Raw genomic sequence first — 13,473 nt, forward strand, 5'->3', positions numbered from 1 at the left:
ACTGGACTCTGCTTTATAATGTAGTGTATGTAATTATAAAAATTTAAGATTTTGAATGTCTACTTGGCTTATCAAAAGCTGGTTTAAGATGTGTGTCAAAACTCCTCTGCCTTTGTTAACTGCTGAGCACCAAGCTGCTATAAAGTGTAGATAAGCACAACACACACTGGATGAATAAGGTAGGCATTTCATTCTAAAATTTTATGTTATAAGAGCATTATATGCCTTCATGCCTTTGCGATTGTGACAGACCCCTGGAACCATAGTTATAGACCATCGTGCTTGCGATGTGGTTGTTGGGATTTGAACTCAGGACCTCTGGAAGAACAGTCAGTGTTCTTCAATTTTGAGTCATCTCTCCAACCAGGTATATTTGATAACAAATAAGGTATACTGATTAATACATTATACATTTCTAAGGTCTATTCAGCGTCACCGTGACATTTGTGTAGCTTTGTGTCCTTATTCACTTTGTTGGGCTTTAGCTATTGGAAAAACTGAGTCATAGAAATACTGTGGTAACCTATAATGGTATGCTATAAAAGCAAGACACCAGTCTCTTATGGACCAAAGGTTATGGCATTCATGGTTTATTTGGATGATAAAGGAGCTTCACCTCAAATTACAAAGGCTTAAACTTAACAGAGACAAAGTTGCAAAATCTGAATCTTAGGAAAGTTACCCACACTTAACAATGCACGTCAAAAACAGGAACACATAGGGTTGGGGATTTAGCTCAGCGGTAGAGCGCTTGCCTAGAGAGCGCAAGGCCCTGGGTTCAGTCCCCAGCTCCAAAAAAAAAAAAAAACAAACAGGAACACAGTTTATTATGCTCCTGTGTATGTTTCCAAAGTTAAGCACAAAACAAGTTACTAGAAACTAGGGAAGTTTGTTCAGGTCAGATATCCTTACTATTACAGCCCTGAAAACTCTTCAGAGATCTGCTGAATATGGCATTTAAGACGTTGGAAAACTGATGCTGCCCTGGGTCTTCTGCCTGCACTGAAATCAAGACTCCCACAGTGGAACCTTCAGTGATTGTCCAGGTAAGGGAGAAGTCTGTCATTTTTAAGAGATTTGGAAGCTGCTTGGTCTGTACTTCCTGCTTACTCAGGTGAAATTCATGCTCCGCAGAGCTCTGATGCTGTTGACTAGGGAGAGTTTTGTCAGTTGAACCGCAAGCAACAACACGGGCTTCAGGTGCTCCTCAGTTCCCTCTCTGTGTAAACATCATAGGCCACTTTCCTAGAGTTGCTACTGTGTCCAGACACTGATCACATTGTTGCGAGATTCTAAGAAGGGATAAATCCACGCAACAGATTTCAATGTAACTTTTTACTATCCCTTTTTGTAAAGGAAGATGTTTTACAATGATTGCTCTCAGTAACCAACCACCTGCTTCTTGTGGTGAGTAATTGGATAGAAAAAACTGCGAAGTTTAAGTAGGTTCTAAGGAATGAAAGCTTATGTTGCAAGACTCTTGAAACTGTGCTTTGAGATCGGTGGATGTGACTTATAAAGGTCTGGAAAAGTGCTTTAACTGCAATTTATAAAGGTCTAAGGAGGTGTTTTAAGGTGTGCAAATGCAATTTGTAAAGGTATAGGAAAGTGATTTAAGGGGTATGTAAAAACGAAAATGTTTCCGATTTCTTCCTTCTCTATGCTATTGTGATATTTAGACCTAGAAAGTTCAGAGTTTAAAATTCATCAATGGAGTTCAGATGAGTTATTGGTCTAAGTATGATAAATTGTGATTGCTATTACAGTCACAAGCTCAAGATTATGAATTTCCTATGATATGCTATACTTCTAAGTACAGACTAAAAGTGCTTTTCACTGAGCTAAAAAATGCCTGTCCAATCTGTATACACCCAGTGTTCTGGAGAAAGGAAAGAGTTCTCATGCTTTTTACGCCAAGTCATTTTGGGGTCCCATGCTTTTACTACAACTCAAAGGCGTGAGACTGCTGCCTTTTCTACAATGTGTGTTCAGGACAGATTACACAGTGGTATGTTAGCATGTCTAAAATTTATCTCATTTTGTAAACTTAAGAAAATCTTCTAAGCTTTGAAGAGTCTACCTTAATCCACCTTTCACGGGTCTAATGGTTTCCAGATAAGTACTGTCTATCAACATCCTGCTTCATCTCCTGCCTATTCAGTTTATTCCCAAGGGTGGGGTTTCCTCCTCCTCTCTGAAGTCTTGGGATGCCCCATCCCCAACTAATGAGCCTAAAAGTTTCAAAGTTTCACCTAAGGAACAAATTTCTTCTAATCTCCTTACCTTTACCTTCTGATCCTTATCTATACAGATGTGCTTCAGGGAAATGCTAGCTCCAGGTGTTTCCTCAAAATCCGGGTGCCACACAGCTTCAAACACCTGCCCCATGATGGTTCAACTTAAAGATGAGTCTGCATTCCTCAGCTGCAGATGGCCCTGCAGAGCCTGGACAGTGAGGGGACAGTCTGCTGTTTTTGAACCTCCCCAGCTTCCCAGCTTTCTTGGGTCCTCAAAGATGTTGCTGGACCCAAGAGAGCAGGAGGCAGTCTAAAGAGTATGATGACCCTGTGAGGCCTAATGGATCACCCCTTCCTATTTTTTCACTGTACATAGTAAATAAGAGGAGGGGATGTCTGTAACCAACAACCACCCACGTTCCAGAACCAGCCTGCTCTTAGACCCTCAGTGTCAGAAGCCACATCATCACCAGCCACCAAATGTGACGCATTTCCACTGTGGCCACAAGTCGTGCACCCTTATCCTGCCCAGGTCTTCGCAGGTGGCTCTTTTTCTCTGCTACCCACTGCCCACCCCCAATAAACCTCTCACATGAAGCCTGTTCTGTGGTGTGATCTTTGCAACATCCCTTAGCCCTCTGATCCATGCAAGAACTCTAAGAAGCCTCCCAGGGTCACCCTGAATGTTTGCCCAGCTGGGCAGGTGTCTGGTGGAGCAGGACCTGAAGCTGCATGAAGTCTGAGCAAAGACGGAAATTGTAAACATCCAAAGAGTGAAGGGTGCTTCTTCTCACTCCTCTTTTAATACTGTCTGTGTGTCTGTTTGTCTCTCTGATGTGTTGGCATGTATGCATGTTGTACATATGTATACATGCATGTATGTACATATGTATGTATGCATGTATGTATGTTTGTATCTGTCTCTATGTGTATCTATATCTAATTTTCTATCTGTCTGCCTGTCTATCTATCTATCTATCTATCTATCTATCTATCTATCTATCTATCTATCTACCTACCTACCTACCTACCTACCTAACCTATGTAACTTACCTACCTCTCCTCAGTCCCTCTAAAATCAGATTGGCCTGCTCTGAGGGAGAAAATGTCCCTATTTCTCCCCTCCCCCGACATGCTCTGACTTTATCAGTCTCTCCTGTGATTATATCAGCAGCAGCATCCAACATTCAGGGGACAGACAAGTCCTCAGGACTGAGGGGCAGGGATGAGGTGGGAACCCACCCCTTGTTTGCATTCCAACTGTTTTACCATGGGTCCTCCATCCAGAGGGTAGGCCAGGGGGAGGAGCTCATCCACATTCTCCTCCCTCAGCTCTTACTGGGCGACCATGCACCAGGAAGCCATGCTGTTTGCATTTTGTCAACTTTGACAGGAACCAATACAGATTTGGGAAGAGGATCCTGAGAAGAGAAAATGCCTCCATCCAGGGACGCCTTTAGGAAAGTCTATGAGGCATTTTTAAAGTTATAATTAACGATGAATATGGAAGGGCTCAGCCCACTGGAGGTAATCTTGGCTGGTGGTCGTGGATTGTACAAGAAAACAGGTTGATCATGCCATGAGGAACGATGTAGTTAGCAATGGTTCTCATGGTCTCTGCTTCAGCTCCTACCTCTAGAGTCCTGCCTCAAGATCCTGCCCTGAATCTCTTCAATGATGGACTGTGATGTGGAAGTGGAAACTGAAAAAAATCCTTTCTTCCTCAAGTTGCTTTTGGTCATACATGGGGTCTTATCACAGCAATGGAAACCCTCATTAACACAGAGGTGCACAGGGGCCTTTCTCTGCTCCCTGAGTTCACCACCTTCTCCTGCAGGGTTGTTCTGCAGGAGAAGGTGGTGAACCCTGCCCTTCTCTTGCCCTGGAGCCACAACCCTCGTTACAGCTTGTAGGTGTAAAATTATAAGAAATGCTGTCTCTTACCCTGCACTAGATCAGGCACCTTAGTGTCCCAAGATACCTGGTAGATGTCTTCATCTCAGTCAGCAAAGCGTCTCACCCGCTCTGCTCCATCCCGTATCACACTGCTGATGGCCACTTTCTGATCCTGGCAGCAATCTCTCTTCTAGCCATCTAGTTGCCAAAGCAGGTTGCCACCAAGCCAGAAATACACAACCCAGCTTCATGGTGGGTTAGCAAGTCTAGCCACCACACACTCTCTTGAACTAAAATCCCCACACGAAAGAACACACAACACAATGACCTCTGATCCAATTGATAAGATAGAATTTGCTCATCTAGACATACAAAGCCCTGTACACATCCATCCCTTAAGAACAGTCATAACAACCTGTAAATGTGCAGAGAGAATCCTAACATCTGCCTCCATGTTCTCTCCACTGCCTCTCTCCTTCCTTGTTCCAGTCTCCTCCTCTCTACAACCTTTCTCCTTCCTTCTAGTCTAATGACAGGCCTAGTTCTTGTACCGCCTTCAACTGTGTAATGACATCCTGCTATAACAGCTCCTAGGGATCTGATTCCCTCTGACCTCCCATTGGGTAGTGCCATCTAGGGCTGGTTATAAAGTCCACACAGCCCACAGGACACAGATCCAGGATCTCGGATGGGGTGATGGCGCCCCGCACGCTGCTCTTGCTTGTGGTGGCCTCCCTGGCCCTGACCGAGACCCGCGGAGGTGAGTGCGGGGTCTGGAGGGAAATGGCCTCTGCGGGGAGGGGCGGGGGCGGCACCCAGGAAGCCGGGTCCCCGAGTCGGTCACCAGGTCCCCGCCCCTTCGCCACAGGCGTCCGGATCCCCGTGCCCTGCTCCCCGCCCAGCCCGTGCAACCGCCCGGCGTCCCAGGAGATGGTCGGGGTCTCACCGCGCGTCTCCCCCAGGCTCACACTCGCTGCGGTATTTCCACACCGCCGTGTCCCGGCCGGGCCTCGGGGAGCCCCGGTTCATCTCTGTCGGCTACGTGGACGACACGCAGTTCGTGCGCTTCGACAGCGACGCGGAGAATCCGAGGATGGAGCCGCGGGCGCGGTGGATGGAACGGGAGGGGCCGGAGTATTGGGAGAGGCAGACACGGATCGCCAAGGGAAAGGAGCAGGATTACCGAGTGAGCCTGAGGAACCTGCGCGGCTACTACAACCAGAGCGAGGGCGGTGAGTGACCCTGGGTCGGAGGTCACGACCCCTCCGCGTCCCCACACGGCCGGGGACTTCCAGGTCCCAAGTCCGAGGTTCAGGAGCAGAATGGACCCGGGCCGGTTTCCCTTTCAGTTTGGAAGTCCGTGGTCCGGGGGCGGGAGAGGGCGGGGCGGGACCCGGTCTGACCGCGGGGTCCCGCAGGCTCTCACACCATCCAGAGGATGTATGGCTGTGACGTGGGGACGGACTGGAGCCTCCTCCGCGGGTATGAGCAGCATGCCTACGATGGCCGCGATTACATCGCCCTGAACGAAGACCTGAAGACGTGGACAGCGGCGGACTTTGCCGCCCGGATCACCCGGAGCAAGTGGGATCAGGCAGGTGTTGCAGATTATTACAAGGCCTACCTGCAGGGCACGTGTGTGTAGTGGCTCCGCAGATACCTGGAGCACGGGAAGGAGACGCTGCTGTGCTCAGGTGCGGGGGCCGCGGGAGTCTCCCCCCTCTGCCCTCGGGCTGGGGCTCAGTCCTGGGGAAGAAGAAACCCTCAGCTGGGTGATGCCCCTGTCTCAGAGGGGAGACAGTGTCCCTGGGTCTCCTGATCCCTCATCACAGTGACTGCACTGCCTCTCCCAGGGCCCAGCCTTCTCCCTGGAGAGCTCTGAGTCCCTCTCAGGAGGGAAGGAGAGAATTTCCCCACTTAAGAGCAGGGCCTCCCTGCTGTCAGCCATGGCCTCTCCCAGGCCAGGTTCTCTGCCCACACCTGCTCTCTGAGGACACTGACTCCTGTCCTGCTGAGTGTGTCAGCCCTTACACCTCAGGACCAGAAGTCTCCTTTACCTCATAGGAGACATGGACTCCACTACACTAGGCTGGTTCCCCCAGTTTCTAGGTCTTTCCAAAGAACACATTCTCACAGATCCCTCCCTGATGTGGGGTTTGCCTCTCTTCCACACCCCATTTCTCTCTATTCCCACAGTGGAGAATGGTCCCATGAGCCCTTATGGGGTACCCCAGAGGAACATAAATTGTGGGATTTCTTTTTCTTTTTTCTTTTTTTCTCTCTTTTTCTTATCTTTTACTTTCTTTTTTCTTTCCTTTTTTTTTCTTTTTGAAGGCATTATTTTGCTTCCAGTCAGGTTTTCTCTGCAAACACACATTAAATCAATTATTTTCCATTCCCTCTTCTGTTCTGTGACCACCCATCTCATGCTATAGAACATCACATAAGGACAGCCATGTTGACCCACTGGCTCATGTGGATTCCCTCTTAGCTTCTGAGTCCCTCAGGAAAGTGTGCAGTTCTGTGCTGAGGGGACCAGCTCTCCCTGCAGGTCACTAGTGAGATGACAGTTGAAGTGTCAGACTGACACAGTTCAGTGTCATCATTGATTTAACTGTGTCCTGTGTAGTCTTCAGTTTGTCTTGTTAACTGTGTGATTTCTTAAATCTTCCATACAGACCCCCAAAAGGCACATGTGACCCTTCACCCCAGACCTGAAGGTGATGTCACCCTGAGGTGCTGGGCCCTGGGCTTCTACCCTGCTGACATCACCCTGACCTGGCAGTTGAATGGGGAGGACCTGACCCAGGACATGGAGCTTGTGGAGACCAGGCCTGCAGGGGATGGAACCTTCCAGAAGTGGGCATCTGTGGTGGTGCCTCTTGGGAAGGAGCAGAAGTACACATGCCATGTAGAACATGAGGGGCTGCCTGAGCCGCTTACCCAGAGATGGGGTAAGGAGGGTGTGGGTGCAGAGCTGGGGTCAGGAAACGCTGGACCCTTCTGCAGACCCTGAGCTGGTCAGGGCTGAGAGCTGGGGTCATGACCCCCACCTTCATTTCTTGAACCTGTCCTTCCCAGAGCCTCCTCCAGGCACTGACTCCAACATGGAAACCAATGTTATTTATGTTGTCCTTGGAGCTGTGGCCATGATTGGAGCTGTGGCCATGATTGGAGCTGTGGTGGCCGTTGTGAGGAGGAGGAGGAAGAGAAACACAGGTAGGAAAGGGCAGGGTCTGTTTCCCTCAGCTTCCTTTAGGAGAGCGCTCTGCTCATTAATGGGAAGCACAGCCACACCCCCCATTGCTGCTGTCTCCAACTGGGTCCCCTGTCTGTTCTGGAAACTTCCTCCTGTCAAGACCTTCCTTGAACTCTCACAGCTTTTCTTCTCACAGGTGGGAAAGGAGGAGTCTACACCCCTGCTCCAGGTTAGTGTGGGGGCAGGAGTGTCCCTGAGGGTATTGGAGTGAAGCTGGAGATGTTGGGAGCTCTGGGAATCCATAGTAGCTCCTCCAGAGAAATCTTCTGGGGGCCTGAGTTGTACAGTGATATGAATACATACGCATATACACATATACACATACACATATACACATACACATTTACAGATATACATATTCATATGTTTTGTTTTACCCTAGGCAGGGACAGCTGCCAGAGCTCTGATGTGTCCCTCGCAGATTGTAAAGGTGACTCTGGGGTCTGACTGGGGAGGGGCAATATGGACATGATTGGGGTTCAGGGACTCCCATAATCCCCTGTGAGTGGAGGGTTGTTGGGCTGTTGTCTTCACAGTGATGGTTTGTGACTCTCGTTCTCTAGCATGAAGACAGCTGCCTGGAGTGGACTGAGTGACAGACGATGTGTTCAGATCTCTCCTGTGACATCTAGAGTCCTCTGTTCTCTTTAGACACCAGTGTCTGATGTTCCCTGTGATTCTATGGCTTCAGTGTGAAGAACTGTGGAGCCCAGCCCGCCCTGCACACCTGGACCCTGTCCCTGCACTGCCTGTGTTCCCTACCAAGGCCAACCTTCCTGGTCCAGCCTAGGAGGGTGTGTGTGTGTGTGTGTGTGTGTGTGTGTGTGTGTGTGTGTGTCACATCTTTATCTTGTGAGCTCCGTGCTGTGCTGAGCCACAGCTCCTCACTTCACACTGAGGATAAGGGTCTGAGTGTGAACTTGAATGTTCACATCCTTGACCTCAGAGTCGATTGCTTGTGAATTTAATGGATTGAGACTTTTTAGAGATTTCGGGTTTTTTTCTTTTTAAATAAATGGTATATGGAGAAGCTTCCAGAATCTGTGTCACTAAACTGCGTTTGTCTGGTGGCACAGGAGGAGGCTGTGGCAGCCGAGTGTGAACAGGGCTGTGCCCAGGTGAGCTCAGTCCGTTCTTGTCTGTGATGAGGTGGGGCCTAGGCTTGCCATCCACTTGATTTAGCTACTAATGAAGCAGTCAGGAAGCTGCCTTCAGTGCCCTGTGTAGCCATGCTACTGTAGTGATTTCTGCTTCTCCCTTCCAGTGTCTTTCCCCAGGTTTCGCAGGGGCTTTGAATTACTTTGCTCTTTCCCCCCTTGCCTGATTTATAAGCGGCCATTACCAACTTTGTCTTTTGTTATTGACGTGTGGATTACCTCCATTGGTAGACATATGCTGTATTACTACTTGGAATGCTGTTGGTCATTCTGTGACCCAGGCCTGCCTGTCCTCAGAAGGTGCTGTGGGTTTATCCCTGTCTCCTGAAAATGGCTGTCTCCTCTGAGCATCCTTCCCTTTCCCAGGTTGACCTGACCGCCCTCTGACCCAGGGCCTTCCTTTCTTTCTCCCTAGGTGAAACTCCCTCTCTCTGTTTCAGTCACTGGGAATGAACCTGGTTCTCCCTTTTCTGTGTTTGACATTTTTCAAGCTTTTCTGCCTCTATGCTAATTTCTCTAGCTGCACAGCCAACTCTGCTACTTCTCAGAAGAGAGAGAAGAACCCTGCTGTTTTCCTTTTTTGTCCTCCTCCATGTTTTGAATCCCAAGCTTCTCCATTTCTTCCCGTATTTATCCCAGTTCCTCAGTCAAGTCTTTCCTCCATTTTATAAACAATAGCCCCAAATGAGGGGGAGTGGAAAAGAAAACTGTTGGGGAAATCCATGCAGGGCATGGCCCAAGAAAAGCTTCAGCCAACACATTGTTGGCTTTTTGAAACAAAGTATCCATTCCTTTCCCCCTGCCTTTGTTCCAAGGAACTTGAGATAAACCCGCCCATTCTGCATCCCCCACATTTGGCACCACTTGTTAAATGTGCATTTTATTTTCAAACAATGATCAGTTCTGTACACCCTAAGCTGTTAGCTGCAAATTCCATCAAAGGTGCAGCAAATCGCTTCATTCTGCCCCAGCCTGCAGTGATATGCCCCGACAGGAGCTGTCAAAACTTGAGGTTCCTGTCCTAATGGGAGAGGCCATGGCATCCCCTCAGCCTTCCAACGTCCCAGGAGCTGTCCATGGTTGGGCATCGCCTTTCCTGCCTCAGCCTACTGCTGTCAGGAGGAGCTATTCACAATGGTGACACCTTTCCTCCTCACCTACAGTCTCGGTACCATACCACACAAGGAACTGTCCCATAGGAGTTGCATCTCCATAGTGACAGCACCTCCTCTCCTGCCTCGCCCAGCAGCCCCACAGAGATGGTGCTGTAATGTTATATTTTTCTCAGCCCTACTTTAATGTGGTCTCTTAAATGCTTTAACCTCCCTTCAAGCCCACAACCCACTAAAGGTAGTGGGAAAGAAAGGGTATTAGGATACGGGGGAAATGGACCTGTTTAGGAATTGATCTGTGGAGCAAGTTTCCTCTGTGTTGTCAGGAAATCAGCAGTTCAGGTCACAGGTCAGTACACTAGTGTCCAGATAGCAGCCATGGTACCACGACCTTGCAGAAACTGCTAGAACTCACACAAATTAGCATGGGTCAGCAGGAGGGACTGGGATCAGCAGAGATGCCAGGAGAAGTTCTTTAGCAAACTTCTGTCAGGGAAGAGCAGATCAGTGAAGACAGGAGACCAAGAAGCATTACAAAGAGAGCTGTGCAAGCAATCCAAGCCTCCTGTCACTGTCCACTAGGTCCCATTTATACTCACCACAAACAATGCATGTACTCACCAAGGGTCTTGCCTCAGCATGTGAGTCTGTCTTAGCAAAACTCCATATAAGTCTATCATGCACAGATTGACGTCACTCTGCCAATCAGCCCAGTCCATGGAAGCAGCAGGGAGTGGCCAGCACACCACCAGCACATTTCTGGTGCAATTCTCTCTATGGAGTCTGAACAAATGGAGCTCGACAAAGCAATGTAAGGTGAACCAATCCCTGTGTGTCATAATCAAATAATCCCTCATTGTTGGTCCTTTCACGTCCTTGCTTTAGCAGAATGTCCTTTCACTTGTGTCTGTTTCAGGAAAACACTCCTTCACATGTTAGCCTCAGTAAAATACTATCCTACTCAACTGAATTTCTAAGAAAACCAAAAGTTTGAACTGCATGGCACTTCAGAAAAGCTGTCTGCAGCTGAGAAGAACTTCCCACCAGAGGGAAGATGCTGGATGGGGAGGGTACCTGGCAATTCCTTGTTGGTCATTGTTTGTCCTGACTTCACAGAAAGAAATGGTGTTCTGGAGGCTTCCTACCAATTCTGTGGACTTGGGCAAATTGGCAGATTGGAGCGGAAGTTTTAGATATGTTAACTGATATGGACACACATGGAGTTTGCTAAGACAGATTCATGTAGGGTTTTGCTAAGACAGACTCACATGGTGTTTTGCTGAGCTGTGGAAGATCATGGAAATTTTGGAGGGAGTATAACAGGATGCCAGCCCCCAAGACGGCGGCCTTGCATAGCTGGCTGTGCAATGCTTCACTGGTCTCTAGTATTTGTCTCCACTGGTACCTCAGTTTTTAAGGCTGGCCCTCTCCAGCTGGCCCCATTCTCCCACCATTGGAGCTGCCACTCTGCAGTTCCCTTAGGTGTTCTGGGCCATGGCGCCCCCTACCTGCCCTTTGCTCACCTTCCCTTCAGAGCTGCCTCTCCCACAGCTCCTCTAGGCCCTTGTGGGTTTCAGGGCAGACTCCTTAGGCCCTGCAGGGCTACTGTGACTTTTCTGGCCCTCCCTCCATCCCTCCACATTCAGAGCTGTAACCCTGCAACTTCCTCAGGCCCTGCTGGGCTACTGTGACTCTTCCTGCCCTCTCCTACCCTCTCATGTTAGAGACGCCTGTAACTTGCAACTCTAACCCTGCAACTCCTCTAGGCCCTCATGGCTTCGGAGACTCCATTCCCAACCCTTTCCTATGAATAAGATCCTTTATGAGAGCTTGGTTCTCATTTCATTTCTGGCTTCTACAAAAGTCCTGGCACCAGGCACCGGGACTCTTAGGTTTGGCCAGGCTGCTGGGTTGTGGTGATGACCCACTGAACAGCTTGGTCCTCATTTTCTTCTCCCTGGGTCTGGGGGCGCCCATGGCTCCAGGCTGCAGTGAGGTTCTGCTTCCCCTCTCTCACCCAGGGCAGCAGGATCTTTCCCACCCTCCTGTTCTCTTGGGAGGCCTCTTAGAATCCTCCACCCTGTGCATCTGAAACCAAACCTGAAGATGCCTAAGTTTATTCACCTGTCCATGCAACATTGGCCTCAGTGTCCCTTTGAGAAACACCATGAATGGCCACCCAATGGCACCCATGATCCTATTGTTCCTTATTGTCATGGTGGGGAGCACAGTAGCAGACAGACAGACAGACGAGATGCAGGAGATGCAGCTGAGAGTTTACATCCAGATCCGCGGGCAGCTGGAAGACCCAGACCCTGGGCCTGGCCTGAGCATTTGAGACTCCTCAGCCACCTCAGTGAAGCAGTCCCTCCCACAAGGCCACACTTCCTGACAGTGCCCAACCCTGGGGACCAAGCACTCACATCTGCGAGCCTGGGGGGCCATTCTCATTAAACCACACATTTCTGTTCACCACAGGGCAGACCAGTGCTTCCTGGCCGTGCTGGGTCTGTGTATTAGCTGTGTCTCAAGAGTAACAGAACGTATAGAATGAACATTTATATGTTATATATAATGTAATACATTTGATGCATGATAATGTCTTACAGTCTGTGGTCCAGATAACTCAGCAATGGCTGACGATGAATAGAAACTCCAAGAATTCAGTAGATGCTCAGTCCACAAGGCTGGATGCCTCAGCTGCCCTTCAGTATAAGCTACCACCCCAAAGAAGTAGGCGCTCAAGTCAGTGAAGAAAGGAACTTCCCAGCAGGGCAGAGCAGCAGGCAAAGAGCAAAGGCTTCCTTCATCCGTGTCCTTATGTAGCGTCCACCGGAAGGTGTGGTCCATTTGAGGGTAGGGGTCTCCATTTCAGATATTCTGGATTAAAATGTATCTTCCTACCACAAAATCCATATAGAAGTTGATTTTTCACACTTCAAATTGAGCAAATTCTCTCACAGGTGTACCCTCCATCTTGGGGTTAATTCCAGATGCAGTCCAGTTGACATGTAAGCCTGGCCAACACACGTCCACCTCTTGTCAGCTTTGTTAGCACAATTGTCATTGTGCACAGTGTAAAGATTACCTTTGTGTCACTCAAATGATGATTTCTGGCTTCTGCACATCTGGTTTTAAACCGGGCATGGCCCTGGAATGCTTACTGTAAGACCGTCCTGTCTGGAGTGTGTGCAAACATTGTTCCCCGTCTGTTTTCTGCTTTGTCAATAAAGCTGATCAGCCAAGAACTGAGCAGTGGAGAGAACAGGGTGGTACTTCTGACTCCATGGAGGGGAGGAGAGAAAGGGAGAAGGGGGATTTCAGCCATGAGGAGAGGTGGAGAATACACCATGAGAAAACAGCCAAGTCACAAATAGAGCCACTTCTACACTACAGTGACAGCATCACAGGAGACTAGGCTGGGAGGAAGCTAGGTTAGCCTAGAAGATTAGAAGAGTAATGCCCAGTGATCCTGATTTAAAGTGAATTGAACAAACCATAGTCTCTCTGTGTCAATTACTGGGAGCAAGCTGGGTCAGAGAAAAAACACAACTTACTTTAATGATATACAACCAGACACACAGTCACATCTCTCTTTGTGATGGGGAACTTCCAAACGAAACCAATAACCAGGTCATAATAATGAGGAAACAGAGATAACTGTCCCATGTGACATCACAAAGGCAGTGTAAATTTAGAAAGAGTGGCAATGTCCCTTGAGGGGCATTCTTGTACTATCTCAAATTCAAATGCTATAGCCATTTATAATTCTCTCAATTGGTGCTACATTGTATGATACACGGGAAACACAA

At 48.7% G+C, this 13,473-nt stretch overlaps 1 protein-coding gene and 1 pseudogene across 1 annotated transcript in view; both read left to right on the forward strand.

Moving 5' to 3' along the window:
• The window catches only part of LOC116887433 (RT1 class I histocompatibility antigen, AA alpha chain-like), a 106,636-nt gene extending 98,819 nt beyond the window's left edge, over nt 1-7,817 (forward strand). Inside the window, exon 6 of the mRNA XM_032889048.1 lies at nt 7,775-7,817. The gene's annotated coding sequence lies outside the window, so the exon portion shown is untranslated. The remainder of the gene's footprint in view (nt 1-7,774) is intronic.
• On the forward strand, nt 5,065-7,566 carry LOC116887444 (annotated as a pseudogene).
• Nucleotides 7,818-13,473: the final 5,656 nt, after the last annotated feature.

The sequence above is a fragment of the Rattus rattus genome, chromosome 18, assembly GCF_011064425.1.
Source record: "Rattus rattus isolate New Zealand chromosome 18, Rrattus_CSIRO_v1, whole genome shotgun sequence".
Lineage (NCBI taxonomy): Eukaryota > Metazoa > Chordata > Mammalia > Rodentia > Muridae > Rattus > Rattus rattus.